Here is a 20,160-nt window from a genome sequence, read left to right as displayed (position 1 = left end):
GGCCCAGTTAGAGGAAGGCAGTTCCCCTACTGTTCCGAGTTAAGGTGCAAGTCAGTGCCCATCACTCAGGAGAGCCAGGCTGGACGGACCTCATTGTGGTGACTAGGCTGTCTGAGTTCACTTATTACTTTCTACGTTTGAAGGCCCTGGAGGGAGAAAAAGTGAAGGTTCTAGTACTTATTTTGTGTTTCCCACGTACCAGGTGTGGTAAACAAGCCACTTCAGACAAGGCCCGGAGCAACCACGTAAATAGGCCACGGAGCAAGTCGTGCAGTCAGGCCTCTGTGGTCCCGAAACCCGTGTCCCCATCGGCTCCATAGTTACCAGTGGAAACTAGGGGGATTTATGGGACTGTGTGCTCCTGTGAGGGCTGGGATATGTGTGTTTAAGTCCACATCTTCAGAAACTCGGCTAGAACCACAGCCACTGATTGCACGGTGGCAGAGGAAGGGAGGATTCCAGCCTCTGGTCCAGCTCGTGTGGAGCTCAGAAGTTCTTCCTCCTGTCCTGAAAATAACACCAAATCTGAGGGAGCTGCAAACCCACTGCTCTTCTTAGATCCCAGAAGACTGAGGGGGAAAGCTGCTTCCAACCCAGAGAGGTTGCAAAGGGAACAGCGGGCAGGCTTGGAGAGTCACAGCTCCCAAGGCAGAACCTGCTTTTGTAAGAACCCTGGGGGCAGGCAGATTTAACAGGTCCCTGAGGCCAGCAGGAGGCTCAGTGTGGGGAAATCAGAGTGTGACAACTCCAGGGGGCCAGTCAGAGGGGCCCCATGCTCTTTTTCATGTATTTTACATCCAGGACCGTGTCCTGTTCTCAGAATGAAGGTCAGAGGATAACTCCTCATGCTTCCTGCCTGGAGAGGAGAAAATAACTGTATTGAAATACACCCAGAACATTCTGTTTCATTGGGGGAAGTTGTTTTTTGTTTGTTTTTTTAATGAGAAATTATTTTACCAGAGCCTAACCAACCTGGGAGAAGGGAAATCCCTTCTGTGTCACCCAAATTGGGGTGGGGGGAAAGAGACACACTTGTGGAGGTCACAGCTCAGGGCACAGGCTCAATGAGAACTAATCACAGGACTGCAGATGCCCTGCTCTGTCCCGCTCCCCCAACACCTTACCTCCATGTCAGTAGGGCCCGTGTGTAATAACAGGAATAATACTAACAGAAGTAAATGTCTCAGGAGTGTCTAGGGAAAACCCAAAGACAGCGGGGAGATGAAAACAAGGACACACAGGCTGTTTTAGCCTCTCACACCAATAGCTGTAGCAAACTACACACAGCCCAGCCCCAGTAGATAAACAGACAACCTCACAGAAGAAATTATTTATTTTGGTTCTCTTACCCAGTGCATTCCATGGTGCATCCTCGCCTAGAATTGAGTGGAAGCAAGTCCATCTCAGAAGGGACATAACTGAAGAGGGATGGCTTCCCAGACTCTGAGGGGCAGAGAGAGCACCAGCCTGGGTTAGAGAAAGGTGAGGGGTGGGGTAGGGTGTGGGCTGCCTTCTTCCCCATATAAGGAACCTTCCTGAGGCCAGCACAGTAGGAGGGAGGGCCATGGGGTGGAAGCAGCCAGACTTCATCCTGAGAACTGTTGGGATGCCTCAAAGGGACCATTCAGGTGCCCAAACTGGGCCCTGATTGAGGGAGCCAGTCGGTCTGACTCAGAGCCCAGGACTGAGGTGGGCTCACAGCAGGCCGGTATTACTTGGCCGGATCCATTTCACTTCTCCGAAGCCCTGTGTAAAACATGAAGCGTGGACGGCCTGGTGAGCACAGCTCTGCCCTCAAGACCGGTTTCAACTCCTCTCTTCCCAGAGAACAGCATCTCTGAACCCGTCCTGGGTGACCTCACAGAGATCACCCTAGTGGCCCAGGCTAGTGACCGGGAACATGTACCTTCCTGCAGGCAAACCCTGACGTCCACTGATGCATCATATACTGGCAAAGAGTGAGTCACTGTGCATTGGTCTAACAGCAGAGACTCTGCCAAAGGCCCAAGAGGTGGTGTGTGGGACATGCAGGGGTGCAGGAGTGTAAGCAGTGCAAAAGTGTAACTGGTGACAGGGGTGCAGGGGCTGTGGAGGGCGCAGGCATTTCAGGGGATGTGGGGGTGGAGGGGTGCAGAATTGCAGAGAGTAGCAGGGGTGCAGAGGTGCAGGGAGTGTAGGGATGCAGGGAGGTGCTCAGGGACCTGGCCAGGATAAGAAGGCAAGTGCACATCCTTGCAGTCAGCCTGACCCCGGTAGGCTATTGCAATGCTTTTGGGCTGCGGCGGCGGCGGTGGCGGTTGGGAGGCTGCCCGGGCAAGCCGATCGATTTCTTCTCTTCCCTGCAGCCTGGCCTGGGGTGGGGCTTGGCCGCCGGAGATTCGCCAGATGTTGCACTCCAGGTAAGCTTGCTCCTGGTAGGTGGGGCGGTTAGGTCAGAAGGCAGTGGCAGCGGCAGAGGGGCGGAGCGGGTCTACCCCTGGTGAACGGGTGGAATAGCTGCCTTGTCCCGGCTGCTGGGCCTGGGAGCGGCCTCTTCTTCCCCAGGTCGCCGGACACTCCTGTCCCACTCAGCTTGCTGAGTGCGGAGTGGGGGCGGGGCCGTTAAGGTGCGGGACCCACGGGGGGAGGGAGGCTGCCGCGGGGGAGCCGATCAATTCGCTCCGCTCTCCCCAGAGGCGGAGCCAGGGGCGGCTTCTGCTGCCCTAGAGGCGGGACGCGGGTCTCCAGATGAACTTGCTCCTGGGAGGCGGCGGCGGAGGCGGCAGGGGCAGGGGATGTGTTCCAGGGAGTTGCTCCATTTCTTCTCTCCCCCACGGCCTGGCTTGGGGGCGACGTCTGCCGCCGGAGATTTGCCTCAGGTCCGACTCCAGGCGAGCTTGCTCCTGGGAGATGGGTGCGGTGCGGTCAGGGGGCTGGTAAGGTGGTGGCTGCAGGCATAGGGAGGCTGCCCCGGAGGAGACTGTGGATTAGCTCCATGTCTGCACCGCGTGGCCTGAAGGCGGCCTCTGCTGCCCCAGGTCCCGGGACACCCCTGTCCCACTTTGTCTGCTGGGGGCGGGAGGCAGGGTAGTCAGGGTGCAGGGGTGGCGGTGGTCGGGGGCCTGCAGCGGGGGAGCGGACCATTTGCTCCCATCTTCCCCGCGTCTTGTCCTGGGGGCGGTCGCTGTTGCCCTGTGTTATGAGACGCGTGTATCCTAGTCAGCCTGACCCCGGGAGTTGGACTTGGTACTTTGGGGGTGGTGGCAGCAGCGGCAGGTTTTCCCATGGAACTTGTCCATTTGCTCCCACTTCCCCCCATGGTTTGCCCTGGGGGCGGTCCCTGTTGTCCCAAGTTCGTCGGACGTCCATCTCCAGGTCAGCCTGCTCCCTAGAGGAGGCCACTGTGAGGTCATGGGCAAGAGTGGTGGCTGCTGCGGGGGTAGGGGCTGCCTTGGGGAGCTGGTGGATTGGCTCCCGTCTCCCCGATGGCCTGGTGTGGGAGTGGCCTCTCCTGCCCCAGGTCACCAGACGCACCTGTCCCACTCAGCCTGCTGGGGGAGGGGCGCCCTGGGCGGTGCCTTTAAGGTGCGGGGGTGGCGATGGCGGGGGTAGAAGACCTGCAGCGCGGAGCCTGTCAATTTGCTCTCCTCTTCCCCGTGACCAATCCTGGGGGCGTCCTCTGCTGCCCAAGAAGCCGGATGCCCGTCTCCAGGTCAGCTTGCTCCTGGGAGACGGGCCCGATGCGGTCAAGGGGCAGAGGCAGTTGCGACGGCCGGCTGCCCCGCCTAATGGGGCCACTTCTTCTCCTCTCCCCTGACCTGGCCTGGGGACGTCCTCTCTGGCGCAAGATTCGCCTGACACCCCACACCTGGTCTGATTGCTCCTGGAAGGTGGGCGCGGTGAGATCAGGAGGTGGAGAGGACAGGGGCTGCCCCTGGAGAGCTGGAGGATAAGCTCCAATCTCTCTGCAGGCCTGACGTGGGGGCGGCCTCTGCTGCCCCTCGTTCCCAGGTCACACTTCTTCGGGTCATATTTCCCCGGGGTTGCGGTAGGGTGCGGGGGCGTCGGGGTGTTGGCGGGGGTATGGAGCCTGTCACTCGGGAGCTGGGGGTTTAGCGCCCATCTTTTCCGCAGATTGGCCTGTGGGCAGCCTCTGTTGCTCCAGATCGCAAAGCAATTTCCCTGACAGCTTAGCCACCAGAGGTGGGCAGGATGGGCTGAGAGGGCTGAGGCAGCCGCCAAGGCAGCGACGGAGGGGGCTGTCCCTGGCCAGCTGGTCAATTTGTTCCCATCTCAACCTTTGCTGCCCCAGTTTCGCAGAACGCCCTTCTCCAGTTTATTCTTCTCCAGGGAGGTGGGCGCAGTGCATGCAGCCCGAGGTCTGGGCTCTCCCTTGGGAGGGGCAGAACTCTCTTGTTCTCCTTTGTCTTTATTCTTCAGCGAAGTGGTTACTGGACGCAATTCTTAATTCTGAGAAAGTGTAGCCTGTGTTATGGAAGAGCTGCTGGACAGTGAGGTTTCTGGGTGGATTTTCACATCAGCTGATGCCCCAGGCAGGCAGGAAAGCTATTACTCAGAGCTTCTTAGTCTGGGGTTGGGGATGGCCCCGCCATCCTTGCCATGCTTTTTAAAAATGTGTTACTCCCCTCTTTTTCCTAGGTGACATTTTAGGTTATTGGGTCTCAGATTGCTGGCACACTCATCCCTGTTCTCAGACATCTTTTAAACTTGGGTGAAGTGATAAGTAGGGGAAGATGATTTACTGAAAGGTAAGAATACTTAAATTCGCATTAAAGCTACATTCTGTCAATCTTTCTAAAATGATTTTCCTCTGATTCTAAATCCACGACCTAGTGAATGTTGTACTCCTGTGTAAAATCATTGATCTTCACATCACATTTGTTGAGTGGTCAACGAGATTTGTTAATTAGATTATTCCTGAAAGGAAAAGTTCAGGCTTTTCAGAATTCCTTGTCTGATGTCACCCAGGCAGTCACAGTAGAAGACAGAGCTGATATAAAAATCCCTCAGCTGCCTGAACTGCAAAGCTTCTGGGATTACTGATCCCTGAAATGCAGGTGACTCTTGATGATAATCTGGGGGATGGTTTAAATGATCAGATTCTTCCAGTCCTATAAATGGGTTCCGTGGCCCCAGCCCCGGGAGAACTGGACATAAGGGCCATATCGTGTGTGGTGGGATGGGAAGGCAAGGTGTAAGAGCTGGAATCACTGAGATTCCACACTCGCTAAACACAGACTCCAGAGCCTAATTGTTGTCAGGTTCTGTTCTGGATTTGAGAGTGTGTTCATACATGATTCTTGCCCTTCTGGAGTCACTGCCTGGGTGGAAGTAACCTTTACATAGATCTGTGGAGGATGACATTTAAGTAGATGGGCTGTTATGGTTCTCAATGTGCCCAGGCTTGCTCTTCCAGGCACTCGTGGGACTAACGCGAGTCATGTTATTCACTCATTCACTGATTTATTACCCTTGAATTGATCACTCGTCCCACAGTAAGTGAAACAAGGTAACAGGAAGCTGAGTTTTGTCCCCTCTCCTATCACTGATTGTTTTTCAGTCGGGCGCCCTGCGTATGCATTGTGAAACGGTGGTATTTCGTGCCCAATGGGGCAGCACTGTCAGTTCTGAGAATCAGGGGAGACACATGGGTAGGACAGCACCCTGACACACATGGCACCCCCCATCCCGTGAGACAGAATTGTCGATGCTCAGGTGACCCGATGTAGACTGCGGTGCTAAACCTGAGCATGTTTAGTTATCCTGGTGGCTATGAAAATACAGACTACCAGTCGCTACCTCTGGAGACTCTGAGGGTGTGCACCCCAGGATTCTGCATTTTAAGAAGCACTTTAACGAATCCTGATGAAGAGATCTGAGTGTCCCACGGAGAAACACTGGTGTGCGAGGCACCAATATTGAGGATTCTCAGGGAACGATGTCTTTTTAGGATGGTCCATGGGCCCTCACTTTAGACTTTTGCCTTGAGTTTAATTTTATGTGTTCAGAAGTGATGTCTTTCAATTCCAGTGCATGTCAGCATGCTCTGTGCAGGGATTTACTCTCAGTAGATGGCAAAAACTATGATTCTTCAGGTCACCGAGCTACACTGTGAACGATATTTTATTTTGGTTTTCTTTGTAGCAATGCAGAGTCTCCCGAGAAGAGATTTAGACTCAACAGCTTTGTGTCAGACTTTGGAAGACCGCTGCTGCCCAAGGTGTTCTCTGGCAGTGCAATGACGAATCTAGGTCCCTCTTTCACTGCTACATCAATGAAGTGGACCACTTGGACAAGGCCAAAGCTGGTATCCCTACCATAGCCCTTTACAGTGTTATTCGGCTCCAGGAAGCCATCAGATGCAGCAGGTGGCCAGAGGAGGAGCCGAACAGACTCATGAAATGTGACATCCCCAACTTTATCAACACGGACCAGAACTCTGCCTTTGTGGAAGATGATTTCCTGATTTTGTAACTACCGATTGTTCTAGAAAATAAGCCAGTTGCCCAGAACTCACACAAAGACTTGAATTGAGAAACGTGCTTTCTCAGGTATCTTTCTGAAGATGTGAAGTCTGTCTTTGTATGGAAGGAAGTCCCCTTTCACAAAACTGAATGTGTTTGTGTCTGAGAGAGGGAAATGGAGACAGAAAGACGAAGAAGCAGAAGAGAGCCCCCTCAGAAGAGATCTAGTTAAGGTGAGTTTTTGTGCCTTTAAAAAACATTTGGGGTTTTAGGGGGAACAAAGTATTTACACTGTCTTATTCTCCTCATTGGAAACCTTGGCCCCGTCGTCAGAGTCAGCGGCCTTGAACGGGGGTTGCACGCTGCGTTTCATCTGGCACTGCCACTTCCACGCTCTGCCTTTAGCACGTTGCTTTGCCTGTCAGGGTTGCCACCCTTTTAACTGTAAGGTGAGGAGTCTGGAGTAGATGATCCACCCCAGCTCTGCTGTTTTGCAAATTTCTGATTTCGTATTCGGATGAGTCTGGGATACACCCAGATCAGTATAAACCAGGCCCTACCTCCTGCCTATTGCTGGGGCATCCCTCAGGTCTGTGCCTTCTACTCAACCCTTTACTGAGCCCAGCTTTTGTCAGGAGCCCAAGTGCCTACCGGGATGGCAGGGGACTTGTCTTTCGTGGTCACGGTGGCCAAGAATTCTATTGGTGTGCTGAAACAACTCTTCTGAGATCCTCCACCCACCCCTGCTCAAACCTAATGACAGCACTACGGTTCCTTTCCTAGGAGGAGGATCAATCCATGGTGCATTTTATGACAATCCTGTCCCCAGGGATGCACGGAAGTTTATCAGCTGAGTGAGGGGAGGTGCCTCTGTGTCCCTGTATCTCTGTCTGCTGACAGTTCGCTGCCACCGGCTACTGAACAAGAAAAGTGCTATTCACCATGTTGTGTGTTTTCCAAATGTGTAGGTGATGGTCTTGTGGCTCGTGCGTGGGCTTTGATTTGGGATGGTGAAGGGCTTATAAATACCTCATCAACATGTATTCGAGGTGGCCTGGTGCCACACAGATTTGATTCATGAAGGCATCAAGCCTGCACACTGGTTTGGAAACAACTTGGTTTTGATCATTCACACTGCATGCATGACTCGCTGCTAATCTCTGGGTGGTTTTTTCATTTCAGATTTATTCACCCCATGTCTTGCTTAAGCTGAAAAATACATTTATTTCACCAGAATATTCCCTGATTCTTTGTTTACACACATCCAGTTTTTTTAATTCCTTTAAAAATGATTCTGTGTTTATAATGCCTCCTAATTTCTATCATCTCTATGTTGCCAGTGGCCTGAGACATGCACCAGATTTGATGCCGGAACAGTTCCACCAAAAGAAATCCCTTTGCCGTAATATCTTTTGAGGAAAATATTATTCTTTAAGGCTCTAACAGTAAATCGTAGAAGAAAGCATGGAACATTTCTTGTAGTTAATACATGTTCATGCGAAAAGAAATGATATTTTCATTAAACAATGTTGATTTTAATAACTTTTACAAATGTGAACATTATTATTCATAATTTAAGTAACCAGATAAAACCACAGTTATTTATTATGAAGATTGAAAACTATTTACATGGTCTCTTAATTAGAAGTAGCTTTATTAGAAGACTGAAGGGTATTTAAAAGATGGAAAAATACCCATGATGACACCATCATTTTTATTAACTAAATATCAAGAACTGTGCAGGGATAAGATTTAACCCTCTGCAAACTGCCAAGTTAGCATGAGGTAGTTTGTGGATGCTGCCAGAGGACAGGACACTCCCCCAGGATCAGAGACAAAGGACTCCCTGCCAGCACAGAAGGCAGCCTGTGGTTCAAGTTCATATTGGTTCCTGAGTTCCTTTCCTATTGCTGTTGTAACAAAGGACCACAGACTCAGTGGCTTAAAGCAATACACATTCATCTTCTCACTGTTCTAGGGTGCAGTAGTGCAAAGTCAATGTCAGTGGGCTAAAACCAAGGAGTGGCCAAGGCTAAGTTCCACACCTAGGCTCTTGGGAGGGATTCATCATCCTACCTTTCCCAGCTTGCAGAGGTGCTCACACTCCTTGGCCCAGGGCCCTGTGTCACTGTGACCTCTGCTGCCACTTTACATCTCTGTCTCTGACTATATAGATATAGAGGAAGAGTCTTCTACATCTGGTATGGACCCTTTTTCCTACATGGACATTGTATCCTTATTTATGTGCAGATGAAAACCCCTTCCCTCCAGGGTGCGGTGGCATCAGCTCACAAGATGACCACTCTGGGCTTTAAGTGTCCTCTTTGTATTGTCATCAGGGAACTTCTCTTTCCATAGTTAGCTCTGTGTTACTTTGTTGTTATATTTTACCCAGAATTACTGAAAGTTTTACTTAAAAGGGATCCTAATTAGCTCTGTTTACCTGTTTCCAGAGCTGAAAGCTTCAGTTCTAGAGTATCAGTTTGATTTTTCCTAAAAATACATTCCAGTATATTTCTCTGGTGAAAGTCTCTACCCTGTTATCTATTGTCCCATCATTTCCTTATTTTCTTGAATATATTAAAAGTATTTTATAGCCTTTATTGGTAACTCTGATGCCTACATCACCTGGGGTTTGCATCCTTTGTCTAATGCTCCTTATTCTCATGTTATCTGTCATATAGTCTGGACATGTTGCATGTCTAGAAATTCTTTATTACATGGCAGACATTGCAAATGAAAAATCCATGTTATCTTCTGTGAGAGCTTTTCTACCTTCCCGTTAGGCAGACAGTGTGAGGGACTGATCATGTCACTCCAATCAGGCGCTGAGGTGGATCAGGACTAAAGTGCCTTTTTTCTTAAAACAGCTTTGAGGTATACTTGGCAAAATAATTTTCACACGTTTAAAGTGTACAGCTTAATATGTTTTGACGTAAGAATATCCCCAAGGAACCATGACCACACTCAAGACAGTGAACATACCCATCACCCACAAAGCTTCTCTCCTGACTTTTTTTGTCCCTCCCTCCCTCCCCGTCTCTTCCCCTGGGAACCATTGATCTGCTTTCTATCACAACATATTGGTTTGCATTTTCAAGATCCTTATATGAATGGATTCATGCAGTATCTACTCTATGTTGTCTGACTTCTTTCATTCAGTGTAATTATTTTGAGAATCATCTGTGTTGCTGTATTAATAGCTTATTTGTCTTATAGTAGAGTATTGTTTAGTGCTGAGTTTTTACTGAAGAGTTTATTGTGAGCAGTGTTTGTATAGACCATCATTTCTTTCTGCATTTACTTCTTGATGGATGCATGGGTTATTTACAACTTGTGCTATTATAAATAAAATAGCAGTGAATATTTGGTTATAAGTCTTTGTATGGACATATGCTTTTCCTTTCTAAAGCACCAGATGAGGAATGTCTGGATTATATGGTACATAGGTGTTTACCTTTTTAAAAGAATCTGTTAAAGACTTTTCCAAAATGGTTGTACTATTGTAAATTCCTCGTGGTGTGTATCAGTTCTGGTTGCTCTACTTCCTTGCCAGCACCTTGTAAGGTCAGTCTTTCTAACTGTATTCATTCTAGTATGTATGTGAACTAGTATCTCACTGTGGTTTTTAAAAGTATTTCTCTAATCATTAATGACACCTTTAATCAGCATCTTTTCATATGCTTATTATCCATCTGGATATCTTTACTGAAGTGTGTTTTCTGGCCTCATTCATTCAGGTGTTTGAATTATTATTGAATTTTGAGACCTCTTTATTCTGGATCAGATACAAAGAGAGACCATTATCAGATATATGATCTGCAAATAGCTTCTGTCTATGGCTTGTCTTTTCATTTGCTTAGCAGTGTTTAGAAGAGCATTGAAGAGTCTTCATGTTCATAAAGTTCACTCTATCAGTTTCTTTTTAAAATAGATGATACTTTTGGTGTCATAGCAAAGAAAAATTTGCCAAACCCAAGGCCATAAAGCTTAAGCCTATGCTTGTTCTCCTAGCTGTTTTATAGTTTTAGATTTCCTATTAAGATCTATGATCCATTTTGAGGTAAATTTTGTATATTTTGTGAGGTGTGAATCAAAGTTCATTTTTTTTTTGCGTATCACTATCTAATTGTTCCAGCACTACATGCTGAAAAGATCCTTTCTCCACAGCATCCTTTTTGAGAATCAATTGTCTGTATAAGTCTTGGTTTAGTTCTGAACATTCTATTGTGTTCCATTATTCTATTTTCCTGTTTTACACCAACACCCTAATTTCTGATTACTGTAGCTTTATAAAAAAAAAGTTTGAAAATCAGATAGTGCAAGTCTTCCAACATTGTTTTTCTTGTTCAAAGTTGTTTTGGATTTTTGGGATCCTTTGAATTTTTATATGAATTATAGAATAAGTTTTTAAATTCCTTACATCCTGTTCTGCCAAAATTCCACCCATGTCTTTGGCCGTCTCCAGAGCCACATTTTCTGAAGAAGTCTCTCTAGATCCCAGGTGAAAGGAATTTCCCTTTCGTCTGTGCTCAAATCACATTTGATATTATTTGATTCCATTTAATCATATTTGCCTGTATGTACTTGTCTGATCTTTCCAGCCATTTAGTAAATCTCAAAAGATTAGGACTCTTGACTTGGTTCCCTCTGTGTGCTGAGAAACTAGTTCTATGCTTTGCAGGAGTGAGCCCTGCAGTAAGAGGTATCTGCAGCACACATCTAGCTCATTGCTTGAATATTGTCAAGGAATTCTGCAGATTTAGAATTGTTTATTGATTGTTGTCTCCAAGACGGCTCAGTCTTTTTTATTTCTATTGCTACTGCTGCAGTTTCAAAGAACAATGGGCTAGTTATTTTGCAAATATCAAATCATACTCTAATTGTGTTGTCACGCAAATTATGTGCTGCTGTGTCTTAACAACCTGCTTAGTGTTCACAGGCTCCTTCACTCATGGAAAATTTGGGAGAATGTCATATCCTTAGAGATAGCAATGCTGTCTTTGGCGACCTGAGCAGCAGTATCTGAATTCACTCCTGCTATTTTTCCAGTGTCCCCTCTAGACCTCCTCCAGCCCTCCATGGGGGGCCCTGCAGTTCTGCCCTAGAAAAGCCTGTTGCTTCTCAGGAAGACTTCCCTATGAAACATAATCATGTCCTTCTTGTGGGGACATTCAGTCCAGAGACCTGAAAGCAGGGGAAAATGTTCAGCCTGCTTTTGGTAGAACCTAAATTCTTCCATACTTGTTAGAAGCAATTTCAATGAGGAAACTGTTTTGGCATCTAACAAATCAGCATAAATGACTGATGAGGAAGATCAGCTTCCCCATCCCACTCAGTCGTCATGTTGATGTGACACACACATTGGCAAACATTTTCCCCTGTGAGCAACGTAAAGTTCAAGACGTTATGAATGGCTTTTTATTTTTATTTCTTAGTCTTTCCACATTCACTGTGTCTCGTGAGATTATATGAATCCTGCTTATTTTCAGCCCAGCACTAAACTTTTTAAAAGGATCACGTGTTTAAAAGGCTAGTGGACACTTTTTTAGAAGACAGAAATCCTTAGATTTTGGTCCCAGAGTTGAATCTTGGTTAGTGGTGAATGAAAATTCCCGTTAAAATTTTAAATTCAGTGATATAAAGTCTTAAAAATAGTTAAATATTAGTCAATTTCATTAAACACTATAAGAGTTATTTACCTTTAAGCCTGTTTCTGGGGCAATTTTGCAATGATTCCCTCCCTTTATCGATTCCCTCTTTATCAGAATCCTTGAGAGGCCCCTGTCATCATTGTCAGTATCATCATTATCATCATGGAACTGATTCTTCTGGAAGATTCTAGGAAAATAAAGAGATGGACGGGATTATGTGTAGGTCAGTGTGTGCATGTACAATAAGAACAGCTGTCAGGCATTAGATGCAAGATACCCATTTCATTTAGGGGAGAATGTGGTCATGAAATCCTGATGTGGTGAATGAAGGAAGCGGTGGGAACAGGATAGTCAATGCAAAGGAGGAGGAAGTGAGTGAGTTGGAGAGCATAGATCCTTGGTTAGTTGATCAGCACATTGGTAAGAATGAGGGGAGTGTGATGGCAGAATCATGTCCCTCCCCAGCCACAGGGTAGCCACCTGTGACATGTTACTGTACATGGCAAAAGGGATGACAGATATTTTAGGATTAAAAATCTTAGAGGATTTCTGTCTCCTAAATTGTCTATTAGTTAGCCTTTAAACCCATGATACATTATTATAGATTAGTGCAGGGGCACAAATAAAAAGGATTCATATAATCTCACCAGACAAACTGAATGTAGAAAGGATAAGGAAGAAAAACAAAAAGTCACTTATAAGTGCCTTGAACCATAAATTGCTCATGAGGAAATGTTACACAAGGTGAATGTCACAGCCACATACATACTGCCTGAGTGGGATGGGACAAGGGGATCCTGAGATGAGACAATAGGGTGAGTAGTCTGGATTGTCCAGGTGGGCTGAATGTAATCACAGGGGTCCTTAAATTGGAGGATATTTCCCAGCTGAGTTTAAAATCAGAGGGAGGTGTAGCGATGGAGCAATGTTCAGAAAGGCTGCTGACCATGAAAATGGAGGAAGTTGAGGGGCACAAGCTAAGGAAGGTGGGTGACCTCTGTAAACTGGAAAAAAAAAAAGGAAACATTCTCTTCTAGACCCTCTAGAAGGAAGGAACCCTGCTGGTATCTTGAATTTATCCCAATGAGAACTGTGTTGGATCTCTGACATCCACAGCCATAAGCTGATAAGTCTGTGCTGGTTTAAGCTATTAAGCTTAATGGAATTTGTTACAGTGGTAATAGGAAAATAACATAGTGAGCGGTAGTGTAAGGGATTAAAGGTCTAGGATGGGGTGTGGAGAGAATTCTGACATTTACACCTAAAAAACAACCAGGTGAAGTGGGAAGGTGTTTTAAGGAAGTCCTACCTGGCAGGGCTGTCAAGCAGACTGGAGTGAGCGAATCCTTGGAGTTAGAGGAATCAATTAAACCTCTACAAGGAAAATAAGAAATAAAATGTAGCAGGGCTTCAGTGTTAGTAGATGTAGGAATGGAAATGGGCAGAGAGATATAAACATTATTTTGAAATTAGCTACAGGTTTGATGACTGCATGTTTGGGAGAGTTAGCCGATGTGTGGACTGAATGCATCCCCTCAAAATCCATATGTCGAAACCTCATCTCCCAGGTTGATGATATAAGGATGCGGGGCCTTTGGGAGGTGATTAGTAGGATAAAATGAGGTCATGAGAGTATTGCCCTCATGAATGGTATTAGTGTTCTTATACAGGGCCCCAAAGTGCTTGCTTCTCTCTCCTCTCTGGGCCATGAAGATAGTGGGAAGACAGCCATCTTCGAGCTGGCAATCCTCTCCCAGATACATTGACCTTGAAAGCCTCAGCCTCCAAACCATAAGGAATATGCTGGTTGTTTAAGCCACCCGACACACGGTAATTTGTTACAGAATCCCAGACTGACGAAGACAGTGGAGAATGCCACTGCGTTTGGCACTGATTGCCTGGAGAATGCTGAAACCCAGGGAAGTGGGCAGCACAGACGTTTACTCATTTAATCCTGCCAACACTGTAGGGGATAGAGTCTACATTTTCCTCGCTATTTAAAAGGTAAGGAAAAAGAGGCACAAATAATAACAATGACAATGACAACAACAACAACAACAGCAACAATAATTTGTCCAAGATTCACACAGAACTCCCTGGAGGGAGAGTGAGAATTAATACTTATGCAGGCTGGCCCCAGAGCCCCTGCTCATAACTACTAAGTCAGATCACCTTGCTTATTTAGATCAGTTTTTTTTCAACTGTGATATGAGTGTACTGTGTCCAGTAACTTATAATTTCAAAATACCTCACTGTAAGGGAAACATTAGTTGCAGGCATTACAACCCACAGAAAGCTAGACATACAAAAATAACTTGTTAGGGCAAGATAACCAATAATGTTTTTAAATATTATACCTGCTGACCCTTTGCAATAAAGTGTTTATTTATAATTCTGTCTGGCTACAGAATAACATCATTATCCTGCATGTGGCTGGTGGCTCCCGTGTTGGACAGCACGGGTCTAGAGAATTTAAATGACTTGCCCAGCCTTGCCCAGGAAGCTCGTGGTGGGATCAGAGCTATAGTCTGGGACTGTTCCTTCCTATCCAACAATTCCCTCATGGAAGTTTAGAAGCTTCTCCTTTGGTGCCCAGCTGTCTATCCGTACTTATGACATCTTGTCAGGTGCCCCGGCCTGCTCCTGAACATCAGCCAGAACCCACTTCTGCTCTTTTTTGGCCAGGTAATACCTTCTAGCAACTTCCATTGCCTTCTTGGCATCAGTTTTTACATGGAAGGGTAGTGGCTAGAGAAGGAAATGTGTCCACATGACAGGTTTTTCATAAATATAGTAGGAGTGGTCAAGAGAAGAAAACCTCAGGAATACGAGTGGAAGCAGGTCATTTAATATACCAAATGCGTACTTTCAATGTATGTTTGTGTTTCCGAGTCCACGCTTGTTCTACTCGTGCATTATAGGCCAACACATCAGGAGACAAGGATTTGGGGCAAGAAATAGCGGCTTTAATTTGTAAAGCCAGCGGAGAAGATGGTAGACCAATGTCCTGGAGAACCATCATCCCAAGTCAGAATTCAGGCTCTTCTTATATTAAAAAGGGGAAGCGGGAATGCTTGGTTGTTGCAAACTTGGTGTATGAATTCTTTGTTGTTAGAATCCTTTGTTCTTGCAGCTCTTCACCTGGGTCAGATCCGTGTAAACCTCCAACAAGCAAATGTTATTTTCTATTCTGTATCTTGTTATCTTTATACGAATGGAAAAGTGATAATATCCTTCAAAGTCAGAGCCTTGAGAATAGGGTCTCCTGTATATTTCAGGATCTAGGCAACATTGTTTCACAAAAGGTGCAGAAACAGCAAGACTAAGCCTAGGAAACAGGGCACAGGTTTAAAGTCAAAGGAACAGATCTAATATGGAGTCAGATTTGTTCTTTCCTATTTCAGTAGTGCCATGGAGAAGGCACTGTGGGCAGCTTTCTGTAGGGTCCTGGAGGCTTTCTCTCTCAGCCTCTGTGCGCCTCTATTGAAAACCCGTCATCGCTATCTGGCCTGCTGGAAAACCAGTCCGCCTGTTTTGCCCTGAAGTTGTGTTCTGTTTATAACTCATCTCTACTCCTTGGAAAACAACTCAATAAAAACTCAGTTGGTTTCCCACCAGCCCTGAGCAGGGGTGAGGGATAGCATGTTATTATTTTATTAAAAAAATATATAAAAGAGTTTTAAAACAGCACTGGGCACATAGGAGAGAGACAATCAATGCTTCCTGGCTTAAATCGAAAATGATGACTCAGTGAGTCTATGGCTGCTGTATTTGCTGAGCTAGTTACTCCTTTGCTCCATTACACATTTATTTTAACTGAAAAAGAAATATATGCATATGGTTAAAAAAATTCAAACAGAGCAAAAAATACTCAAGTGAAAGAAGTTTTCCCTCATCCTCTGTTCTTACATGCCTCCCTGGAGATGCCAATGTTTACAATCCTTTGTGTGCTTTTCCAGATATGCTATGCAAGTTCCCACCAATGTATGTAAATTCCTTTAAAGTTTTACTTATTTTTAACTTTAAGGGATTTAAATCCTCAAGTGGCTTCTGCCACAGTAATAGAAAAGAAGAAATCTGACTCCATATTAGATCTGTTCCTTTGACTTTAACCCTGTGCTCTGTCTCCTAGGCTTCTTCTTGCTTGTAAAACAATGTTGCCTAGAGCCTAAAATATACAGGAGAGCCTATTCTGAAGGCTCTGACCTTTAAGGGTATTTAACACTTTTCCAATCATATAAAGATAACACGTTGCAGAATAGAAAATAACGTTTGTTTTGTTGGAGGTTTACAGGGATCTGACCCAGGGAGATAGCTGCAAGAACAAAGGATTCTAACAAGAAGGAATTCCTACACCAAGAAGTTTGCAAAAACCAAGCACATAGGAAAGCAGCCTGAATTGTGACTTGGGGAGATGGTTTTCCAGGACATTAGTTTGCCATCTAGGTCTACAGAAACTTGCTATTCCATGCCCCAACACTTGGTCTCCCAACTTACTGGCCTGTCCTGCACTGAGGAGAATGAATTTGGACTCAATAACACTTCTACCTACCTAGCAAGTTGGACACTGGGACTGAGGGCAGCTCTCCCACACACAGGGGCCTACGGTGAGCCCTTGATTATTCCCCGAGGTTGGGGTGTGGTTTACCCAGGAGGGATGGGGACTCTACACCAACACTCAGGCAGTCTGCTCCTTCTGGGGCTCTGACATTTTACCTCCCGCTCCCTGCCAGCCCAACATTTGGGACAGTGGAGCTAAGGCAGAGATCGTGCCTGCCTGTTTCCCAGCGTGTAAAAGGGGAATATGTACTCTTCCCAAGGTAGTTCTGAGAAACAACACCTGCGGGTGCTTGGTTCCCTGAGCAACAGTAAACCTAGCTCCTTGTGGGGGCAACGGGTATGATACCCGTAGGGTTTCTGCAGAGACCTTAGCTGGAGGGCTGGGCCAGGGACGTAAAATATGAGCTGTGGGCAATGACGGGTAAGAGAAGGGTGTATAGGCAGGACTGCTGCCTCCTTCGGGGTGCCACAAGAGGTAAAACGCTTTCTCCCCATCTCTGTTACTCCCCTCCCAATTCCAGATAACTGCCTTCCCTCTGCTCCTCCTGTCCATGTGTCTCCCTCCACTTTTCCCCGCCTCCCCTCCTCCTCCCCTATTCTCCCTCCCTCGGTTCCCCTTCTCTCTCAGGACCCAGAGCGGATCGCTGGCCCTCCTGCGCATGCGCAGTTGCTGCCAGCTGGACCGCGGGTTGGAAGCTCCAGCTCCGAGCCGGGGATCGGCCCCAATGGCTTCTCAGCTCTGTCGCCCTGTAGGCCTTTGGCTACTGCCTGGGGCCGGGGCCTCTGGCTGTGGAAGTGCAAGGTGAGGGGATATCGGGAAAGGGGTGAGGCGGCTGCGGGAGGGCGGTCGGCGTGTCACAGCCCCCCAGGGCGCCAGTCAGCGTGTGTTCAGCTCGATTGCTCGGGCCAGACCCCTCTGCCCGCGCCACCTGCCCCGGCGCACCGGCCACAGCTGCCCAGGGCCAGGTGTGCCCCTGCCGCCTCTTGACCCAGCCGGGCTCCCCTCAGTCCGCGGCTGGCATCCGCTTCCCCTCTCCCGCCGGCGAGTCCTCCCCTCCCGGTCTTCCTCTCCTCGGCCGCCTGCCCGTCCCCACCAATGGGCGGGCTGTTTCCCGGGTGGGCATGGTCTGCGGACCTGGACGGGAGCGGGCGGCTTATGCTGGTGCTGGGGCTGGCCTCCGAGCGGGGCTGCAGCCCGCACCCCCCCTTTCCCTCCCCCCTAGGGCTGCCCTCCTTTCCCTTTCACCCTCCCTCAGGACCAGCTCAGTGGCGTGTGTGCTGCTCCCGGGGCTGAGGGCCTCTGGCTGTAGCGCCCAGCTTCACCTGGTGGAGTCGGGAAAAGGGAGCATCAGTGCTGAGCAAGCTTCTGTCTCCTCCCTCAGTGTTTCTGCCGCAGGTAAGTACCTTGAACACTTTCAGGTATTATGATGGCGGTGCTTGTTGATGTCACGTGTTTTTATAGTGAGAGGGATTAACAGTGGTGAAAGCAGGGCTTGGTTCTGTTAAAAATGAGCTGAAGGCATGAAGCTGTGATATCCTCCTTCCTTCCCTCTCCAAGGGTGAAACGTGTGACCGTCGATTTTAAAAAGACAGTTACAGTCCCTAACTAGCCCAGCCCAGCTAGTGTGTGTTAACAGGAACAGCATCACCAGAGGCCTTGGAGACCCAGGGATATTGCAGTCCTAAAGAACTCCTGGCACAGTTTGGTTTGTATTGGTTTTTTGTTTTTCTTAAATTGTGGGACAGACTAGTGGTATAAAAAGAAAAATATTTGTCAAGAAATATTTTTTCATATAACAGCGTTATTGTGATATAGTTCACACACCATGAATTCCATCCATTTAAATGGTAAAATTCAGCAGCTTTTAGCATATTCACAGTTGTGCAACCATTATTATTCCAGAACGTTTTTATCACTTCAGAAAGAGCAGTGGAAATTAATGGCCTATCCACCCCTCCCCAGTGGTGGTTCTAAAGAAACTTCTTGGCTAATCTTGACCATAAATTCACTTGTTACATTCCAAGAAAAATCTGGTAGGAATTCTAATCAGAATTGCAATGAATCTGTCTATCAAAACAGGAAGAATTAACGTCTTTATGGCACAAACTTCTTCTACCCATGAATATATTTCGGACCCTATATTTTCCTCTGTCCAGAGCCTGGCCCATGGGAAGTCCTCACTACTTGTTGGGCTTGTGAATGATGAGATTCTATACATCGTTAGTTGCAGCTGTAGCCTTTCACAGAAGAGAAAAGAAACCTCAGTGAAACAAGTGACTCACTGATGGTCAGAAAGAGTGACAGCCATTGCTGGAGTGATCCAGTGGACTTGGTGTTTGCAACCAGAATTCTCCACCACCTACAGCTAAGGGGATTAGAGTGTTCTTTTATTTTTTCTTAATGGCATTGCTTTTATTTTTACTTATTTTTTAAATTATTTTTTATTTAAGTGTAGTCAATTTACAATGTTAGTTTCAGGTGTACATCAGAGATTCAGTTATAAACATATGCATATGTATATATATATGTTTTAGATTGTTTTTAGTATAACTCATTACAAGAAATTGAATATAGTTCCCTGTGTTATATAGCAGGTCCTTGTCATTTATTTTATATTTACTAATTTGTATCTGTTAATCCCTCCTTTCCTGCCTGCTAAATACAGTTTGCTTTCTATGTCCATGAGTCCATTTATAGGAGCACCATTTTTCCTAGTAATATATGCTCTTTGGCTGCTTTCAGTTTCAGTAATTCCATCTTATCTGTGGGCGCTTTTCTTCTGGTTGCCTTTATGTGGTTTGCACACGTGGTAATAGAGATCTTTATTTGGGAGAACTCCAGGTCTCGTGTAGTCCCTGGTACAGAATGCCCACTGAATTGATGATTGAACTGGGAAAAAAGCACAGTAAATGCTGGAATTTCCACTATGGTTGAGAATTCCAGGTTTCAATAACCTGTTTAGACAACCTTACTATTGGCTGCACCCATACTGGGTAATTTGGTGGAAATTCATGGTATGGTGGTGTAGAGACGGGGCCTTATATTCTTCTTCTCTTTCTATTTTCTAACACTCATTCTCCTGGGCCTTCCAGATCCTCCCCCAGAAGTGCCCAGGGCTGGCTTGGTGCTGCACTGAGGCAATATTTGTTAATAACGCCCTTTCCTCTTCTCCTCTGAGCCTCCGTTTCTTTCTGTGCACAATGAGCGCTTAGACTAGATAAATACTTTTCAGTTTCTTTTAAAGCCATGTTTCCTTTGAGAAACAGAAAATGCAAATATCTCCTCTCAACCCAACCCTTTAGATTTTGGTATGTCCTCCAAGGAGTGACATAGCTCTTTGTGAAAAATTGATGTGATTTTGATTGCAGGTGACACAGAAAAGACTCTTCAGAGATTTATTGCAGGGAGAGGGCAGGAAAGAGGCAGTATGTGACACTTTCTAGTGTGAGCAACGGAGCAGGGACTTGGATTTAAATACGGT

The sequence above is a fragment of the Vicugna pacos genome, unplaced genomic scaffold, assembly GCF_048564905.1.
Source record: "Vicugna pacos unplaced genomic scaffold, VicPac4 scaffold_19, whole genome shotgun sequence".
NCBI classification, from domain to species: domain Eukaryota; kingdom Metazoa; phylum Chordata; class Mammalia; order Artiodactyla; family Camelidae; genus Vicugna; species Vicugna pacos.
The sequence above is the reverse complement of the archived record's forward strand: the minus strand, read 5'-3'. Positions refer to the sequence as shown.